Source organism: Synchiropus splendidus, chromosome 13 (genome assembly GCF_027744825.2).
Source record: "Synchiropus splendidus isolate RoL2022-P1 chromosome 13, RoL_Sspl_1.0, whole genome shotgun sequence".
Classification (NCBI taxonomy): domain Eukaryota; kingdom Metazoa; phylum Chordata; class Actinopteri; order Syngnathiformes; family Callionymidae; genus Synchiropus; species Synchiropus splendidus.
This window is the reverse complement of record NC_071346.1, coordinates 10,677,635-10,696,942: the sequence shown is the minus strand read 5'-3', so window position 1 is coordinate 10,696,942 and position 19,308 is coordinate 10,677,635. Positions and strand designations below refer to the sequence as shown.

Genomic DNA, 19,308 nt, shown 5'->3' with positions numbered 1-19,308 from the left:
CTCAGGGACACCAACACCAGTCGAGCTTGGTCACCCGCCAGAGTGCTCATCAAGATCCTCTCACACACGCAGACATCGCTAAAAAGTCCTCGAGCGGATGATTGTGCCAAGCGAGGGACGTGCAGCATTTCAAAAACACGGAAATTTACGACAAAGAAAACAGCTAGTCAGAATACATGAGCAAAGATTAGGCCTGGAATGAAGGAGAATAATATATGAGTCGCACGCTCACCGTGGAAAGGACTGCAAACAAATGAAGACTTGAAAAGTGGGAGGTGAAAAAGCAAAAGTAGCTCTTTTTTTAAATGACAAGAAAAGACGGTCGCTGCATTTTCAGGTTAGCCCAGTTGCGTTCAAATAGGATGACACTACTTTCGTCAAAAAAAAATATTCCAAGGAGGATTATCATCTCTCTATTTGGTGTCACACTTAAAACACAAAAATATGTTTGGGGAGGGAAAAATGAAACACTGCCACCTAGCGGTGGGAGGTCATGACTATTGTAGGTTTTTGGTTCACTTATATAATCTCATTTTAAGCCATTTCAAGCTCTAGTGGGCCACATAAAAACACTTTCTGGCGCTAGATAAATCACCCGCGCTTTGAGCTTGACAAAACAAGCGGCGGTTCTAACAGCACTTCTGTCTCACTTCCTCCCAAAACGATAAAAGTGTCTGAGGTGGTTGCTTTTATGAGTTCTAACACGTCAGGTGTGAATATCACCAGTATGCCGGCAGAACTTTGCCTCATTGAAAGCTGATTTTAATGCAACTCTTGATTCCGTGTCCCAATTTTTTATTGCTTGAGCATCTGATTGATATCATTGTCAAAATGCTAAATTATCGCGATGAGTAATGGCGGTTTTGCCCTTCAGCTTCATGGCGCCATTCGTCATTTATCTGCCGTCAAGTCCACTTGAGTGCATGCTGTGACAGAGCAGAGCGTTATTGAGAAAACACGACACACAAGACCTTGTTATTGCACCCACGTCAATCCATCACAGCGCCCCCTGCATCGGTCACGTCAGTGCCACACCTTTCTCCAAGTTTTTATCTCACTTCACCAGCACCTTGTTTGTGGGTCAAAAATATTCTTTAATGCATTGTGGAGATTCATTTATTTAAAAAAATGGGGAATAAAATGAATGAATTTGGAATTCTGATGATGGCAAGAGTCAATGACCTACTTCAAAATCATATAAAAAAAAAAAAAAAAAAACACCCAGGAATATCAGGGAAAGTGGGTCAAAAGAGAAAACTTGGTAGGTGGCACCGGACCAATCCGACACACACGCTTTTGGAGAAGTTTAGTTTTGGCTTCAGAGCTTGTGACGAATGGAGTTCATGTTCACACTTGAGTCAGGATAGTCCCTGAATTAGCATCAAATGGGCAGAGGCATGAGTCGAGGCAGAATTCACCTGAGGGGCGGCACAGCTAGCCCATAATCCTGCGTCGCCGGAATACGTGATGAGCTTGTATTTATATGTATGAGGGCTGCTGCCATGTTTTATATCTCTGTGAGATGGCAGAGCAGATGGTGATAAAACTCACACTCGTACATGGCACCGAGTCATGTGTGTGTTGTGTAAGACAAATAAATATGGCCCCCTTGAGCAAACACGCCGACTCCCCCTTTACCCGCACAGATCGGGCCGATAAACATACACTTCCACGCTTAATGGAAGAGATTCCGTTTAAGGCTAAATAATGAATACGGACAGACACGAAGAGCATTTACAAAGTGCACGAAAATAAATATTCAATTTGACGTGTGGACTTTTACACCGCACTTCAATCTTCAAGCACGATGGAGTGACGAACGGGAGTTAGAGCTGGAACGTGACAGCAGGGAGGATGATGTTATTTATCTCTCTCAGGAGGACAAATGAAACATTAACGTGAAGGAAAACACATCTATAAATCATAAATCCATTCATGAGACATTAAAAAACAAAGCAGATTGTTAAAAAATAAATAAACCATTAAAACAAATGCCACCGTGAATCTGAAAATATGGAGATCAAAGCAGGACGTGCAGCATCAAACAAAACAATCAAGGAAACATGAATATTGTATTTTTGTTTTTTAATTTACCTTTTAAATAATGTGTTATAACTGAGATCATCTGAATGTTATAGTATTTGCACCTCCTCCAAGGAGTTGATGTTGTCAGCAGCATTGGTTTGTTTGTTTTGACTTCAAAATAACTTGAAAAGTTATGGACGCATGATTTGGATAACTTTTTTTCTCCATCAATTCAGGCGATAAATAGATTGGAAACACCCACTCTCAAGGTCTCCACGCTCCCAGGTGGTCAAGGGGTTCTGCACTCTGGATAGTCCTGCAGGCTTGCAGCAAGAAGGTACCGTTTCGGCTCGTGGCACCTGGTGAACAGAGTTACAAGAACATATACAGTAAGGAAAACACTTGCTTTGTTTCACTCTTGTTTAGTCATCCCAGCATGCATTGGAGGACTAAAGCTTGTGATAGGTAAATGACACTTCACCAAACCTAAGGCCCCAGAAGAACTGGGTAGTCACTATGAACACTAGATTTCCAAAGCCTTTCTTCTATACCCAATCCTTTGTTCAAATTGTACGTGGATGTACAGTACAAAGCCGTTGTAGGTACCAAATGTGTCCTACCTGCTGCGGGATGATGACGTCACATCCGGCATATACAATATATATATATTTTTTATGTTTTAATGAGCCAGATGTCATGGCGGTTTCTAGACCCATACATAACATTTATTTCCACAAAATACGACGTTTGTCATCGGATCGTTGGCAAAGTTGATGTCCGTTCTTCTCCGCAGTCTGCGGAACAACGCGTTGTGATTGGAATGTTCAGAGCTTTGTTTATCTTTGATATCGCACAAGAAATCACAATAGACTCCGCAGTAGGCAGGTATCCACATCCAGATACATTTTTATTTATTTTTTTTTTTTATTATTTATTGTATTAAATACAGAATACACTGACTAAAAACTATTTATTGTGTAAAACCAACTAGTGTGTGATTACGATCTACTGTGTGCATCTTCCATCTGTATTTTTCATGTATATTCTAAAACACAATATTTCCCTGGCAGACCTCTGCGGAAGAAGGGGCCTGAGAGGTGAGGTGGAGGAACACAAAACCATATAGAGTCATACAATCGTCTTGATCTATATTGATGCATTCACAGTAGATAGTTGCATTAAATATTAAATATTTGCATCGCATCTATTTTAATTCCCTGAGAATTGAATTGAAATTAAATGCTGACGACCAGCCAATCACAACGTAGGACCGATTTGGTCGGAGTGAAAACTCCTCCTCCCCCTGGCAAATGAATAAAAGTGTATTTGAATGTGTATACCTGCCTACTGTACTTTATTGTGCGATATCAAAGAAAAACAAAGCTTCGTACATGCCGATCACAATGCGTTGTTCCGCATATTGCGGAGCAGAACGGGCGTAAACTTCGCAAACGGTCCGATGACAAACATCGTATTTTGTGGAAATAGATGTTATGCATGTGGTAGAAAGCGAAAGAAATCCTTTATTTCAATTTCCTCTAAAACATAAAAAAAAAGATATTGTATTTTTCCTAATGTGCTAATGTAATTTCCAGCAGCGACGTTCCTGGTGAATGTAATGTACCATGAGCCACGCCTCCGCAGCTGTTCAGCATCAATTTGCTACCGTTTTCTCATCGCAGTTTCACAGCAAAGTGGGACGAGGGCGGTACAAGTAACGTTGCGTTGGACAGACACCATTTTAAAGCTGTCAATCTTGCTTTAAACACAACCGAGCTAGCGTCAATGTGTTCAACGTCTTCTCAATGAGCAAGTTGGATAGAGCGGAATAACAGGACTGGTGACGGTCTTTGGACCCCCACCTCAAACCACACATTGCTATCTCGAGCTCCTCCCATCCCCAACAACTCTCGAGTCATGGCTGAGGATGGCTCAACCCACAAAAGCATTCCCATTTCAACATTTTAAATCTGGGAAGCGCTGCAGAGCAGAGGGTGCAAATGATCAAAAGAAGAAAAACTGAAAGAGCGACAGCAAGAATAAAAACGGGTAGAAAAAGAGGAAGATAAAAACTGCAGAAGGAGATTCACGTTTCTGTATTTAGGAATTACATTATCCCGGAATGCTTCTTTATTCAGTTGTGCTTAGTCGGTTAAATCCGGGAATAAAAGGCTTCATAAAGGAAAAATAAATGAAAGAACAAAATGAATGGAGAAGCCAGAGACTCTTCAAAAATGAGCTTATTGTGAGATACAGAGCAAAGTCGTTCTTTTGTACAGACAGTGGAGGACGACAATAGTCTCCAAATGGACAATTGAATTTATTGGGTCAGCCTGAAGTTCCGCAGGCTGCTCCACAGACTTTGCCTCCGAGCGACTCTGGATGATTCAGCTCAGCCGTAGGGAAAACAGGGACGGAAGATCAAGTGCGACCTTCTTTCTTGCTTTCCCAGATCAGACAACTCTTTTGGTTTCAGTCGTGTTTTTTAATCCCTTTGTTTCTTTTCTTTTTTTTTCTTCTAATCACATGCTCAGTTCTGTCAAAGCGCCCTCTGAAATACCGGGGGTGGAAACTTAAAAGACAACAATGCAAGAGCATTAAAAAAAAAAAAAAAGACTTCAGAGTTGTGAAGAAAATGTCATGAAGTCAACCTTTTAACCCACGTAGCTGTGGAAATGGCGGGTTAAGATGTGATATTAGCGCCGTCTCTTTTTTTTCTTGAGTGGCACCATAGAGGTTACACTGAATACAGTGTTGTTTTTCATTTTGTCTCGCATATTTCCGTAACGGGTTCAGACTGGGCAGACGCAATCCCAGCTACCTGGGGAGAGAGGCGGAGGGCACCCTAGACCAGTTTTGGACACATGTTGGAGCAAACCAACTGGACTGAACTTCACTCTAATAGTTGTCTCGGGCTTCATTTCGCTTCCTTATTCCACTTCCGGAGCTTCACCAAGTGTTAAGTGAGTCGTTCACTCGCCTTCTGTTAGATATGCAACATTGAATGTTCTAACTCCGTGGAAACAAACACGCCAGCATCGCATATGGCACGTACATGAGCGAAGATTCCACTTCCACATTTTATTGCACGCACAACTCATTCACTCCGACATGCAAACCTCGCCTGGTGAAAATGGCAGGTGAGTCCCGTGGATAGCAAATATTGCCACGCCCACTCCACTTCTACATGGTCACCATCTTCTCTTCCACAAACAAAAACTAAATTAAACAAAACTCTGAACCTCTCTCAGAATACTAAAAGGAAAACAGTCTCAGGTTTCAGCACACCTATCTTCATCCATGCCAACATGTCCAGCATGACATTTTGGGGGAACGTTGCTCAAGCAAGAAGAAAAGGGGAGACGTTGCGTAGCATGAGTAGTGATTGGTAGATGAGGTTTCATGACACAGCAATGAAGAGTTGGAGAGGTTTCATGAAACAATGACCTGATTCTCAGAGGGCACCAGATGGCGCTGTCTGCTGTAAAATGTTTGGACTTGAAGAACTAATTCAATTAAACCTCACATTATTTCAAATCCAAGAGCGCCATCTAGTGGCATTTGAAAATTATGTCACTGTTTCATCAACCTGACAATATCGTTTCATGATACCTCATCTACATATTACAACCAAAAACTAAATAAAATAGTGGACAATCCGAAAATATCGTACAGAAATGTAACAAAACCCTTGATGTTGCTGGAGGTTGGAGGAGGGCTGCTACTGTGCACTATATACAGAGGAGTGAGAAGAGCGCCGCCCTCTAGGTGAGCACATGAACTCTAATAAATGCCACGTCAGATACCAGAGAAGGGATCCCCAGAAGGGGAGCTTTTCTCAGAAGGGAAACAGCACTGGTGCTCAAGCACCACTAGGGGTGTATCTGTGGTTCCTATAGACTTACGAACAAATGAAACCCGAATATCGTGGAAGTATCAGCGTCCTCAGCAATATATTTGGATTTTTTCAATCTAATCCAATGTAAAGGACCAATATCTGCATATGTAAAGTTATATTTTATTTACATTATGTATCAGAAAGTTTGTGAACACTTTAAATGATCCTTATTTTCAAGACTGAAACTAGTCACTCTTTTATTCCAGTTGCTGTTTCAACAAGCTAATTTCGCGAAATGAGTGTTTTTCTATCATTTTATTCTCCGTCATTCCCTTGGTTCCAGTCATGTTGAGAATTATAATCTGCTAATAAGAATTCTACTGAATTTGTGTCCCGATGAAGACCTGAATGAATTTTTTAGATGCTTTTCACTGTTTTACAAAGCTGCTAATGGTCCTCTCCGCCTCGCAATTCATCCATTTCGCTTTGATACAACCGGCCTTCTTTTTCCATTAGCCACTCAATTTCGGATTTCATTCGTGTCCGATTGGCACTTTATTTATTTATTTATTTTTCTTAATATTACTTTGTCCATTCTGAATCTGACTTTATTTCATTCACGCGGAAATAAAGGCCATCAATGAAGGTGAGCTGATAGATATTGGTTTTGATAATATATATTCAACTCATTCACCATATCACAAAATGGCGTCGCTCTTCTTACTACTCCACTTTCCTCCCACCGTCCAAAACCGCACAGAGTTGAACTGGTGACTGTAAATTGTGTTTGTGTACCTCTCGCCCTGTCAGACCTGGACACAGAGAACGCTGTTGTTCGCTACTGCTGACTCCATTGATCTGGATATTTTGACAACCTGCCTGCAACATCAGAATTCTCATCTCCCTGTGCACAATCTCCCTCCTTCACCTTGCCTGGATTTACCTAGCAGCAGAGAAAGTTTATGCTGCTGCCTCAAGTCTGCACTCTGACTGCATAACTTGTGAGACCAAATTGTTGCTTTGCCATACATTATTTCTTATTTTCCCTTAACAATGGCACTGAAATTCGATGTAAACAGTCCAAGTTGCAGGCCGAACACAGCATGTATTTTTACTTGGAATTTAAGATGGTTATTCTCCATTTTAATCACTGGAGGCTAACGTTAGCATAAAGCTTCTGAGTGTCAAAATACAAAAACTGTCTTCTTTCATAGTCGACCATGATATCAAGATTGCTAAGCTAAAAATTTAGTCATGCATTTGATTCACAGCTTCAAAATGTTTAAAGCTCTTGCTGACCCTGTAAAATTTTGCCGACTGAATGTGGCCCCGGGGCCTTGAGTTTACGCCGCTCCGTCGTAAAACACTCATGTTACTTCAGATTCATTAAACTGCTGACTCATGCTTACAAGTTGACATATTTCAGAAAACAAAAAAACCTTCTAGAAAAACAGTGGTCCGGGGGCCACATGCGGGCCTTTTCCTGTATCTATTCGGCCCTCGTAAGTTTACAGTAAAATTCACTCTGCTTATTTAAGACCTTTATTTTTATCTGTCTATCCCCACCAACTTTCTTGTTGTTACAACAATACTAATAATAATAATAATGACAATGAATATTCAAATATTCAATAAATATTCACCAACTTTTGTATTTTATATATATATATATATATATATATATATATATATATATATATATATATATATATATATATATATATATATATATATATATATATATATATATATATATATATATTTCTTAGATTTCTTTTGACCATTTCTATATCAAAAGGTTGGTCTTCTGAGAAATCAGTCACTTACATTTTTCTTTTTCCAAATAATCCCACACACAGAGATGAGCTCATCGGAGTTGACAGCTACCCGCGTGCGATGTCGCCGCAGCAACTCCCCTCACACACCGAAGACGGCAGAGAGTGACTCCAATAATGTGTCACTTAACCTTTTTGGAAGATCCTCCGTTACACTTTACACGCCATGTTGGCAACTGTGTAAAGGCCCACAACAAATAAATGGAATTTATGCTGCTTTTATGGTCCAAATAAAGGCATCATCATAATTATTAACCGTATAAGCGTCAGGACGAGGGAATGTGAGTCTCGTAATCAGTTCCTAAATGTGTTTTAGCTCACACGGCAATTTGGTCGGTTTATGGTGCAAACTGGACCGGCTCCATCTTCACTCAATAAAAAACTGTGTCATAACAGGTTTGATGCTGTAGTAGTCATATATGTAGCTGTAGTTCTTATTGCAGCACAGGCTCATTTTGGTGTTGGAGTTCCCCCTAAAGGCATCGCTTTTAAAGGGGCTGAAGACTTTTCCTCTTCTTCTTTTGCTAGTTCTTTGTTGCATTGTAGTTTTAGTTTAAGTTATATTGCTTTTTTTTAAACTGTAACCAATGACAGGCTCAGTATTGGCATCAATGAATCATCCGGTTTTTCATAGAAATAAAAGAGATTTCTGTCCGTTGGAAGGACTTCAAACTTGTCATGTGTGGATGAGAACCATTAGGAGTCAGTTGTTTTTCCAAACTAATGTAGCTTGAAAACATCTTACTAGGATACTGCGGAATTTATATGTATGCTCTGAAGAGCTTGACTTTTAATTTACATCATAACTCTTGCGGGTCAACATTATCACTCTTGACATGCCGACATGAGAGAAGTATCACATCCTGAAGATCAACTCCTCTTATTTCTCGTCCCTGAAAATCTTTGAGGTGATTAGCGAAGCAAGCGCTTTACATTCTCAAAGAAAAGAGCTCAGATGATATTTTCCTGAATGAGTTTTGAGATACTCCTATAGGGCCAAGGCCACAGTGCAAACTGTGACTGTTGTCAAGGCCCATCATGCCAGAAGAAAGACGGCAATGACGAGAAACCATGATGGAAAAATTCAAAAGTAACAAGGGAAAAATAGACCAAAACAGATGCACTGGAAGTGACATTAGAAGAGTAAATATAACTTGAAACCAATAAAGAAATCTTTCATTTGAGATGCATTTTATTTCACTACAAATCATAATAGAACTATGGACCAAACGTCTAAGAAAAACAATTTATTTTCAAAATATATTTTCTTTCAATGTATTTTGAGGAACAAAAAATACTAAAGACAGAAAAGAGACATTTTTCTCGGGGTGGGATTCCATAAAAAAAATTATCTAGTTAGTAAGAGAATTTGTGATGAATTAATCTCAATTAATCACAGTTTAATGCTATAAGAATATTTGCCTCAAGACACCACATTTTTCATTTTGAATGAATTTGGTATATTATTTTAAACAACAAAATATTGTTTGTTTTGCATCAGTTTAACAATAGCACAGTAAATCACAATGGTGGCTATATTCAAGTTTTTATATAAGCTTATTTAAAGTAAAGCTCTTTTAATGTCTTGAAAATATTGGTATAAGAATTTCAATGTTATAAGAATTTCAAATACATTCAGAGTAGTGGAAACCCCAGTGTAGCAAAAAACATCCCTGAACAAAAGCAAACAGATTGCAGGTTACTAGTTCATCCCTGAACTAGTAAATAAAAACAAAAATCAGTTTTAGTCCGACCTTATGGCCAGAGAAATACAGGCGCATATGGCCCCCGGGCCGCACTTTGCCCAGGTCCGCACTAGATGGTTGCAAAGGCTTAGGGTTGGGAGGTCACTCCCACACATATGGACCGACACACGCCAGTGAATGCATCTCAAAGAAGACCCGGCGCATCAGCGCTACGTTGTTATCGTGGACCTTATAGTGCATCAGCAGCACGTTCCTCCTCTTGATGAAGCCGAACTCATACACCTGCTTTTAATTAACTCAGTCACTGCTGGAGCTCAAATGCCATTAATTAACGTCTGAACTTTGACAAGCTCGTGTTCTAATGCACTCCTTTCTCCACGCAAATGCAAAGTGTGTGCTTGAGCTTTTAGTGAAATAAATCTCTCCGATCGAAGCTTCTGTGCTTTCAAGAAAAGCTTTGTAGAAGCGAGTTCTATTTTTACAAACAGCCAGTCTGCCTCCCCAGAACGCAGGCTCTTACTCGTGTTATTGCTCAGATCCTTTAATACACTTTCCCAGCTTCATAATCGCTGACATCAGCTGGTTATTTTTGCGAGGGATTTTTTTTTTTTGTGGGGTGAATTATTATAACTAAATTATTTACAGTTCGTATTGTTGATCGCTGCGGGCCACTGTGTTGTCGAGGAGGTCTTGTTTATTGCAGAGGAAATAAACATTGTAATGAAAGAGATATGAAGGGACGTGATGTTGTCCGACATAGGAACAGCTTTTCCCGCTTCAGGCAACAAAAGCACTGTTACAATGAGATTTATCGAGGCTGCATTGTATTGAGAGAATAATTGTTGTGTGGATGACATTTACAACAGTTTAATTGGACAGGATGGCAGCTCGCGCAGACACAAGTCGAACGGATCCGCGTTTCAGGGGGGAAAAAAACTATCATCTGGAATCACAAAGCCTTCCTTTGGAAGTCGTCAGCTTTATTTGGGTGATCACTGCGAGCAGGGCCATTAGTATGCACGGCGGCAGGCGAATCTGAAGCGAGCTGCATCAAAAGGGAGCAGGAGACTTATCTGAAACAACTCTTTGTTTGGGTCTTGATCCGTCACAATATGTGAGGCGGCAGACCCTGGAGCAGCCGCCGCGCCCAGCGCCCGCAGCTGAGCGGACGTGCTCCTCTCCTGTAAGTCGGTGAGAAAGAGTCAGATGAGGTAAAATCGGGTCGATTGTTTTTGCCGCGCCACAAATGGTAATTAAAATCACGTAACAAAGCATCAGCCTCAAATCCCTCCTCGAGACAAATCGCCGGCTTATATTGTGTATTTCAATTTTCCTTCTGTGCGGTCTTTGAGTTCCTTGAACCACAACAAAAAGTGGTATTATCATTGTTATTGTTTATTTAGATAACTAAAAGAATGAACAATCATGTTTCTACTATTACATGTAGACAAAGCAAATGTTCTGTTTTGTGTTTGGTTGAATAATTCAAGACAATTCAGGGAAAAGCTTGGGCTGATTATTCCAATAATAGTGGTGTTTTCAATTGAATAAAATGTTAAAATTCTCAATGATAAAACAAAGTCACAAATAATTAAAATAAAATTATATAAAGTGAAAGTATTCCTCTTACATGCCTCCCTAATGCTGCATCATTTTTTTGGTACGCCTCGCTTGGGGCCCCAAAGGCAGCAGAAACAGGTAATGCGACGCAATGTCGGCCATTGTTATTGTCTGGTGTTTCAACCATAAAAACATGGAAAAATGAGGAGAATCTCTCGCACTGAACAACTCGCACATCTGTGCAGGTGTATGGCATGTGCTCTCTTGCAGTGGAGCTGTTTGTGCAGCTTGAAATGAACAGAATCTTCTCCACATCAGTGATACACTGCTTTGTCCTTTCTATTCTTCTTCTTCTTTCTTTTCTTTCGGCTTCTCCCTTCAGGGGTCGCCACAGCGGATCATCTTCCTCCATCACACCCTGTCTACTGCTTCCTCTTTTCTCAAACCTACAGACCTTGTCCTTTCTATTCACTCCCAATTAAAACCCGAACATCTCTGACCCTTCTGCTTCTTGTCTTTTTGCATCTTTCTTTTCACTTCCCTCCCAATCTCCTCCAACCATTCCACCCCACCAGCACTCTCTTCTTCGCCTACTTTGATCTCTCTCTTCCCTACTCTGATCGCATGTTCCTTGCTTCATTATTTCCTGAAGAATTGAGAGTTGAAAAACTACTTTGCAGCCAGACAGACAGCTAATGCTGATGATCGCATCACCTGCTTGGCAGAGGAAATAAAGATGATGGATAAGTGTTTTGCAGCATTTCGGTCGACGTCCATACAGTCCTTTAAAATCAGCCAGATTAGAAGCCTGGTGTTTGCATGCAAATAAAGCCAGCAGCACCGGGCTGAAACAGTGAGCCCATTGTGAGTCTGAGTGTGTCTGCCTCTGTGTGGGTTTGCGCCTGATCTCGCAGCACTTTCTCTTTTTGGGTCCTGATTAAAATGTGGAAAACTTGCTCGAGTTGATCCCCAAATGACGAGCGCCATGATCAATACAGTGACTTCCCAGCGAAGTGAACCGAATGAAAACAAGAAGAGAACCTCCAGGATGTTTCTTTTTATCCCTTTAACTCCACTAGGTCTGATAGTGTGTGTCATAAGCAGCTATTGCAGGGCTTTTTTTTTTTTTCAAAAATAGTTTTCTTTTCAACTGTGCTTCTCTGCGAGTTTGTGTCCATGGGGTGTCATTGTGTGTGTTTGGCGCATTAGGGCTTATACACACACAAAACATTTCTTTAATTTGGATTAGTGAAGCAGAGGGACTCACACCGCGCATTGGTGTTCATCTCATACTCCCATTTGTACTGCACATTTGGAATGCAGATGAGCTTCACTGGCGGTATTTTAGCTGTGGATGTTTGGCTTTGTGCTAATGAGGAATCAGTAAATAGCTTCTTTTATATCAGATAGAGCAGTTAAAGCGAAGCACACAGAGCCGGAGAACAGGAGCAGGAGATTGTCGAAATTAGATATTAAATCTTGTCAGCCGCCGTGATGACTTATAGGCTTTGTTTTCTTCGGGGACGGAGATTTGAACACTTAGCAGCAACTATTCATCTGTTTACACATGAGTTCAGCCTTTAAAGATCATAAGAGCCCAGAGCTCTTTCATGCTTCTTTTCAAGCTCCCTATCAATGCCTTGAATGTACTTTTTCCCTGGATAATTTCACCTTCCAACTTCCTTTATGATCATTCACTACGTTAAAAGTTTTTTTTCCCCCTTCTAATCCCATTGAATATCTTTAATATGAACTTTGTTTGAGTATTTGTCATGTGGTCGTTTAAAAAAGGAAAAAATTCACATTATAAATGTGTGTGTATAAGTACATACATTAAAAATACCTACATTAATACATTTTTTTCCAATTCTTCCCAACATACTCATGTAATTTCTAACAGAAAATAAAGTGACAAAAAATTGAAAAGGAAAATATGCATTTGTGAAGTAAACTCTATGAATTATTTGGACTAAAAATGTGCTAGTTTCTTAATGCAAGTGAGAGTATTAAACTCAAAATAATGACTGTATTTATTGTTTTTAATTGCAAGCAATATTTTTATTTCAAAAGGTTTTTGAAAATGCAAAACTATGCTCTCACTCTTTCCCTTTTTAATGAAATATTAAAGCAGCGCTACAGAGTTAAAGAATGTGTTTTAGCGGTGCCACTGGTTTAAGAATGTAATTACAATATGTCGTAAACACCCACTGCCCACATGAGCATTTGTTTCGGAAGGATCGAGGCAAAACAGTGAAAAATGTCACCACATTTATTTTTTTTTTTAACCATATTTTAGCAAAGGGAATTCCAGATGCTCCTCGCCGCATCAGGAATCAAGCTCAGTATATTCAGCCAGCGAGGGAAGAGTGGAACCAGCGAGAGGAAGTTGAAAGAAGCCCAGTTGACCCAGATAATAAAACTTGGGTCGCCTGGAGAATGCTACGTCGTCTAGAGGTTCACAATAATAATAATGAGATACGCTGTTAAAATGAAACAGAAGAATATTATTCTTCCGTTGGTGTTTTCCTGCTGGAGTTTCCACCCCACGTTATCACTCCTCCACTTTCACTTATAAGAACCATCCTCCCTGGTCACGCCCATCCTCTTTATGCCCTTGTTTACCCCATCCATCAACCTCCTACAGTACATGTCCAACACTCGCAATCCAACACCTATATAAATAACAGGAAGTAAGCACTGACCTATAAGTCCATTTTTCTTGTTTCATAACATTCTTAATCACTGGAGAAAAATATGGTTAATTTGAATAATTTTGGATGGCAACACCCTTATCTTATAGAATAGTAATGGGTGCTTCATATTTTTGTGTTCACACTAGATACTCCATTCGTATACTTTACACTGTATGTAGTTCTTTCATGAGTCCGTGTTTTCCTTTAAGGTTTTCACACATATACTGACTGTGGCTTCTGACAAGACCTTCTTACATGTATGAGCACATGTGCAGGTTCCTCTCAGAGGTCCTCTGCCCAGAGCTCCAGGGGATCAACGTGAGAAGGATGGATGATAAAAGCTCCAACCTTCTGACCTCTGAGCCTCTACATCCTCATCCCTGGACTTCAGCTGTCAGGAGCTAAAAAAAAAAAGGTCTGTGATGAAACCTGCGATGAAAAATGTCTGCTGTTTTATTCTCAATGTTACAGGAAACCGGGCCGTGTCACTTCTTTAAGCTCAATGCTCAATTTATTATGACAGAAAGCGCAAAACTGGCAACGGTGACTGACTGACTAAAGTGCTGTTTAATAAGAGTATTACCGGCTTATATTCACCTTAGATTTTTTAAAGGTTTTACACTAAAAAAATAGTATGAGCAAATAGAAGTGGCAGAATTATGGCAAACATTATATTTCTAGCCATCGTTGATAGTGAACCTACCAGGCAGAGTGTTTATGAAGTGGACAAGCAATGGGCACTGAGAGACACAAACATTCCTCCTTGCCAAAAGAGAAGACGTTTTTCAGGAGTCAGTCCAAACAGCATATGTCTCATTTGAATAGGAGCCTCTGTCGTGTTCATTCATGTGAAGGTGCTCTCCATCAGCTGCAGTACAACTGAAAACAGACCCGCAAACAGTCCAGCGAAACATGCTGCTTGGCCCAGTTAATTGAGGTGAAAAGAGCAATATAATATCATGCACTGGCGGTGCTATATTGTTGTTAGCAGCGATCAAAACTTAACAAGGCGCGCAACGAGTAGCTAACCGCAGTTTAGACTGTGTCTTCCTGTTGGCCCTGTTGACCCAAGCCTGAAGCAGCCCGGGGACAACAAGCAGCCTTGTAATTTCCTGGCCATCATGAGGTCATAGACATAAGAAATATTTTGACTTCTGACAGATTCAAGTTTCAATTGAAACTGCCCAGCTTCATTTTTATTACTATAAAGGATTTCTGTCACGTTGTTATTCAAACTTAAATATAGTTTTAAATACAATTTTTATAAGAACTTAATTTCCATTTGTCAGTTCTTTGCTTCTCTTTTATTTGAAAATACTGTTAGTTCTTTTAAAGCACTACTGAATTGCAATATTTTTTTTTATTATAAAAGGCTAAAAAAATATTTGACCAATTCAGTGATTTTTTTTGCATTCATATTTACTGACTTAATAAAAATCCATATAAAATATTTTTACACAGTTCATCCCATGCAGTTACCGATAGTACTATGTATCTTTTCAATTGCAAACATTGTAAATGAATTATGGCGATATTTCTAATGACTGTACTTCATCTTTTTCCTGCGACTATATGAGTTGCTGAAAACTTGACATCTCCCACTCCACCTAAAGGCATCCACGATGCCCTTGGTCTCATGGTGTTGAACAGTAGAAATGTTTCCATCACACCAGCCTCCCTGACGCTCCTCTTTCCTCTGACTCATCTTCATAAATACGACTCATTAAGCTGTTTACACTCCATTAATAATGAACATTCATCACAAACCAAACACTAACACCATGTCAGACCTCGAATGAAGACAACAGAGAGCGACTTCAAGTGCGGAAGAAATGTCCTTCTGATAGCCAATTACTCAGAAACCCTCATAACAAGCAGTTAATGTACATTAATATCAATGATAAAAAACGTCCTTTTGATCATTTATACTAAATTCAGCATTATGAATAAACAGTGCGCTCTCAAATTAATCTCTTGAAAAGTGTAAAAAGCCTTATTACCAATTCAGCCAAGATTGCAGTATTAAACTCGAGAGGAGAAAACCTGCTAATGTGTCATTCGATGTTTTTAAATGAGACTCCTAATCCCCCATGATAGGTGCTGATGGGTTTTCATCCCATTTCCACAAATGCCACTTTGACAGTCTTACACCTGCAGCGTCTTTGCCGCCCCCAAAGACTGGCACCTTCATTTGTATGCAGGTCACCGTCACAAAAAAATAAACATTAGCAGTAATAACTGAGAGCAAATAGTCAAAGCCACCGTGGTTTAATCTGGCCGCACGCTTGAAAGCTTCAATTTGAAAGCATAAATAAATTAAACACTGGATGTCTGCGCCGTTTGGGATATATAGATGTGTAAGGGCTTACTTCGAGGAAAAATGCAAAAAAAAAAAAGCGTATTTAGTATCTTGAGATATAAAAGGTTTCCTCGTGAAGTAAGAGTTTGTTTGTTCAGGAAATAATGAGTGTTTAGTTCCGACAATAACAAACAATTTTCCTTCTCAATTACAAAAAGATACTGGAAGAAACGTTTGTTGAATATGAAGGCACCAGAACAATCATTGGATGCGGTGGAACTATTGACGCTGTGCTAATATATATTTATTTATTTAAATTCCATTATTTCTAATAATTTGAGAGTACATTTTTGGGGCTATTCACTAAAAAAAGAATTACGGGGGAAAAAAATCGAGCTCAGGAAAGAAGGTATTGCTGCTATATAAAAAGTACATGACTGAAAAAACAATAATAATAATTGTGTAATAAAAAAGTGATATAACTCTTTTTCTTTTTTTGGGGGGGACATATGACAGCAATATATACATGTGATACAGATGTCCTTCACACTGAGAAAGATGTTTCAATTGAATTAGTTTCATATAATTCTTAATAACAAAAAGTCTGTGCATTTAAAGATGGATGATAGCATTGAAATATTGTGCCTCAATAACACAGCAGAAACTACAACACAATTTGCGCTGACCTCCTGGGGGCCACAGGCGGCCCTTCACAGGTATGTCTCCGGCCCCCGGGCCACACTGTGCCCAGATCTGGTGCTGACTGGGCGGACGTGAAGTCAATGTTCAGTTGTCAGTTCCTTCAATTATAAAAAGAGTCAGATTTAAGATCAGGCAGATGATGACATTTGTTAATATACATTTTCTCTAATCTCAAAATTGCAATTCCATATAGCACTGAGAGACATCTAACACTTCCAGTCCTTCAAATCTGAGAAAGGGATCATCAAACTTTCTTTTATGTTGTGATTTCATTATAGCCCGGCAGCCCAGGGGGTCGGGCGATGCAGTCGGCTGCACTCTCCTCCCCATACCAAGCGACTCCACGCATCGTTTTACGACTGCATTCAATCTCCTCCGTTCCAGATACTTTTGAATTTTTCTGTGTATAAATCTCACTCCCCCATATGCACGACTGGGCAGGGCTACCATCCATATCTGTCCACTCTGTTCCCTGACCTACGATGATTTAATTTCACGTTCAACCTGGGCAGATGCCTGAATAAAAATGAAGAAAACAGGAATGAATACTGGGCCAAATAAAAATCATCACAGCATCTACTACCCAAAACTGAAATGTGGGAGTAAAAATGGTTCAGTTTGAATGTTTGTATGTTGGGGGGGTGTGCCAGTTGTGTTTGGAAATTTCCAGTTACAAGTCAGAAACTCCTCACCACCCCAAGGAGGCAATCCAAGATGGCTTCCTTGAATGTAAACATGAAGTAGATGTTTTGAATCAATGAAGAATGACGGAAGAAACAAATGCACTTTGTGAACTTGAGTTTCCTTTACATCCCGTGGGTTGACTAGTTTCAAACCGAGCGTGTACGTTCGGGGGGCGCCATCTTGGATTGCGTACTCGGTTGGTGATTCTCCAACTTTTCCACTAGGAATTCCCGCATCAGATGATGCAACCTCCAAGCCAAGCATGTTTGGAAGTCAAAGCTGCCAGCACAGGATCGAGAAAACCTTCGTTTCCCTGTGAGTTATTGTGTCAATAAACACAGTGTTTAACTGTGTATACGGCTATCAAGTAGATTGAGGCAGATTGCTCCTTAGAGCTTGGCCAGAAAACATAATAATTGGTTTCACAAACTTGCTGGCTGTCTATCAACAGCTGACTTGCAATGGACCTGTCAATAGCAGCGGCCGCTAAACTGGCATCCGCAGCAGCGGGTGTGCTGTTGTGAACCTGTCACCCTGTGTAGCTAGCACAGCCTCCTGCAGTGAGCCGCAGCAAAATCAATGAATGAATCATAGAACAGTTGTAAAAGTAAAGAGATATTATCTTATTGTGCAGAGGGAAAGTGTGTGCTCAGCATGTGCTGGGGTGTAAACAACACGGCGCCTATGCATTAGCGAGTTTCTATGCAGACACTTGTGTCTCCTGAGAATTCGCATGGGACGGTAATGATGCATAGCACATGCTCCATTCCCCAAATTCTTTCCTATTAGTTTATCTGTCCATCACAATGCTGAAAATACTAAGCAGATGCAGTCCAGCTGATATGGATCCAAATTCTGCAGCTTGTTCTATCATGATTCATTAATCCAGAGTGCGTATCTGGAATGCCCGCAGGCAATTTAGGCTACTCACACGGCTGCAAAAATACATTTCCACAACACAGGACGCTTCAGTGTGAGTCACTTCTCCTCTGCATTTCTTTAAATATTTTAATCGTGTCATTCATGCTTTCTTGACCCTCACCGTCTCTGCCTCTTCACCCTCGTGTCTGCCGGCATTATTATTGCAATTCCTAAAGAAGTGGGCGCACAGGAGATTATCCACAACGTTGCTGCCTAATAGACGGCGTGTCTCTGCGGTGGATGTTTTTGGTTGCCCTAATTTGGTTCAATTTGATGTGGAGTTTCAGAGGAAATTCCGCGTTGATACTTGGTGCCTTCAAGACGTCGCTCCTCATGTTTTAATATTAATCCTTTTCTCCAACTGTCGTGAAAGAAATTAGCAAGAGGTTGTTTGCTATGTACTTGTATTGTTGTACTTAATAATTCATAAGAACACGCTGGAGACAGTGGATTGAAAAGTTTTCGCTAGTCGAGGCCAAGATGAGAGAAACAGTCGTGAAGTTCACTTCAAAACTCACGGGGTCTGCTGCCCCATGTGGCAGCGTGAGTGTTGACCTCGGAACAAGTTCAAGAGCAAGCAGAAGTTCAGCATGAACCAGCCCTCGTGAGGTTAGTGTAGAACTACAGTAGGATGACCAATAAATATATTTATTGATCTAAAAATATATTAAAATCAAGCTGTCTAGCTAAGTCACATTATTAGCAAAATACACATATGTAAACGGTTGATGCAAATGAAATTTTTTTTCATTTGCATCATATTTTTTAAAAATTAAACTTAAATGAAGGGGAAATAGTTTATGTTTACGGTACAATATTTGTGCATGAAAATACAATGTGATGTAAAACTAAAAACTAATGCAACGTTTTGAGATAAAAAATCGATCTCACCATGAAAAACAAAGAAATAAAAACATATATACTGTAAATAATTCGCAATGGTGGTGTAATAACAAGTGAACTTTCAGTGATCATTCCAGGGGAAAATATAGTGGGACGTAACAGGAAGCCAAACAGCTGCCGATACACTGTTGTACAGCTTTTT

General features: G+C 40.0%; 1 long non-coding RNA gene across 1 annotated transcript in view; it reads right to left on the bottom strand.

Moving 5' to 3' along the window:
* Window positions 1–503: 503 nt before the first annotated feature.
* Window positions 504–19,308, bottom strand: part of LOC128769391 (uncharacterized) — a 38,546-nt gene continuing 19,741 nt past the window's right edge. Inside the window, exons 3-4 of the long non-coding RNA XR_008416391.1 lie at window positions 16,643–16,756; window positions 504–2,384 (exon numbers count right to left, since the gene is read on the bottom strand). This is a non-coding gene — a long non-coding RNA (uncharacterized LOC128769391). The remainder of the gene's footprint in view (window positions 2,385–16,642; window positions 16,757–19,308) is intronic.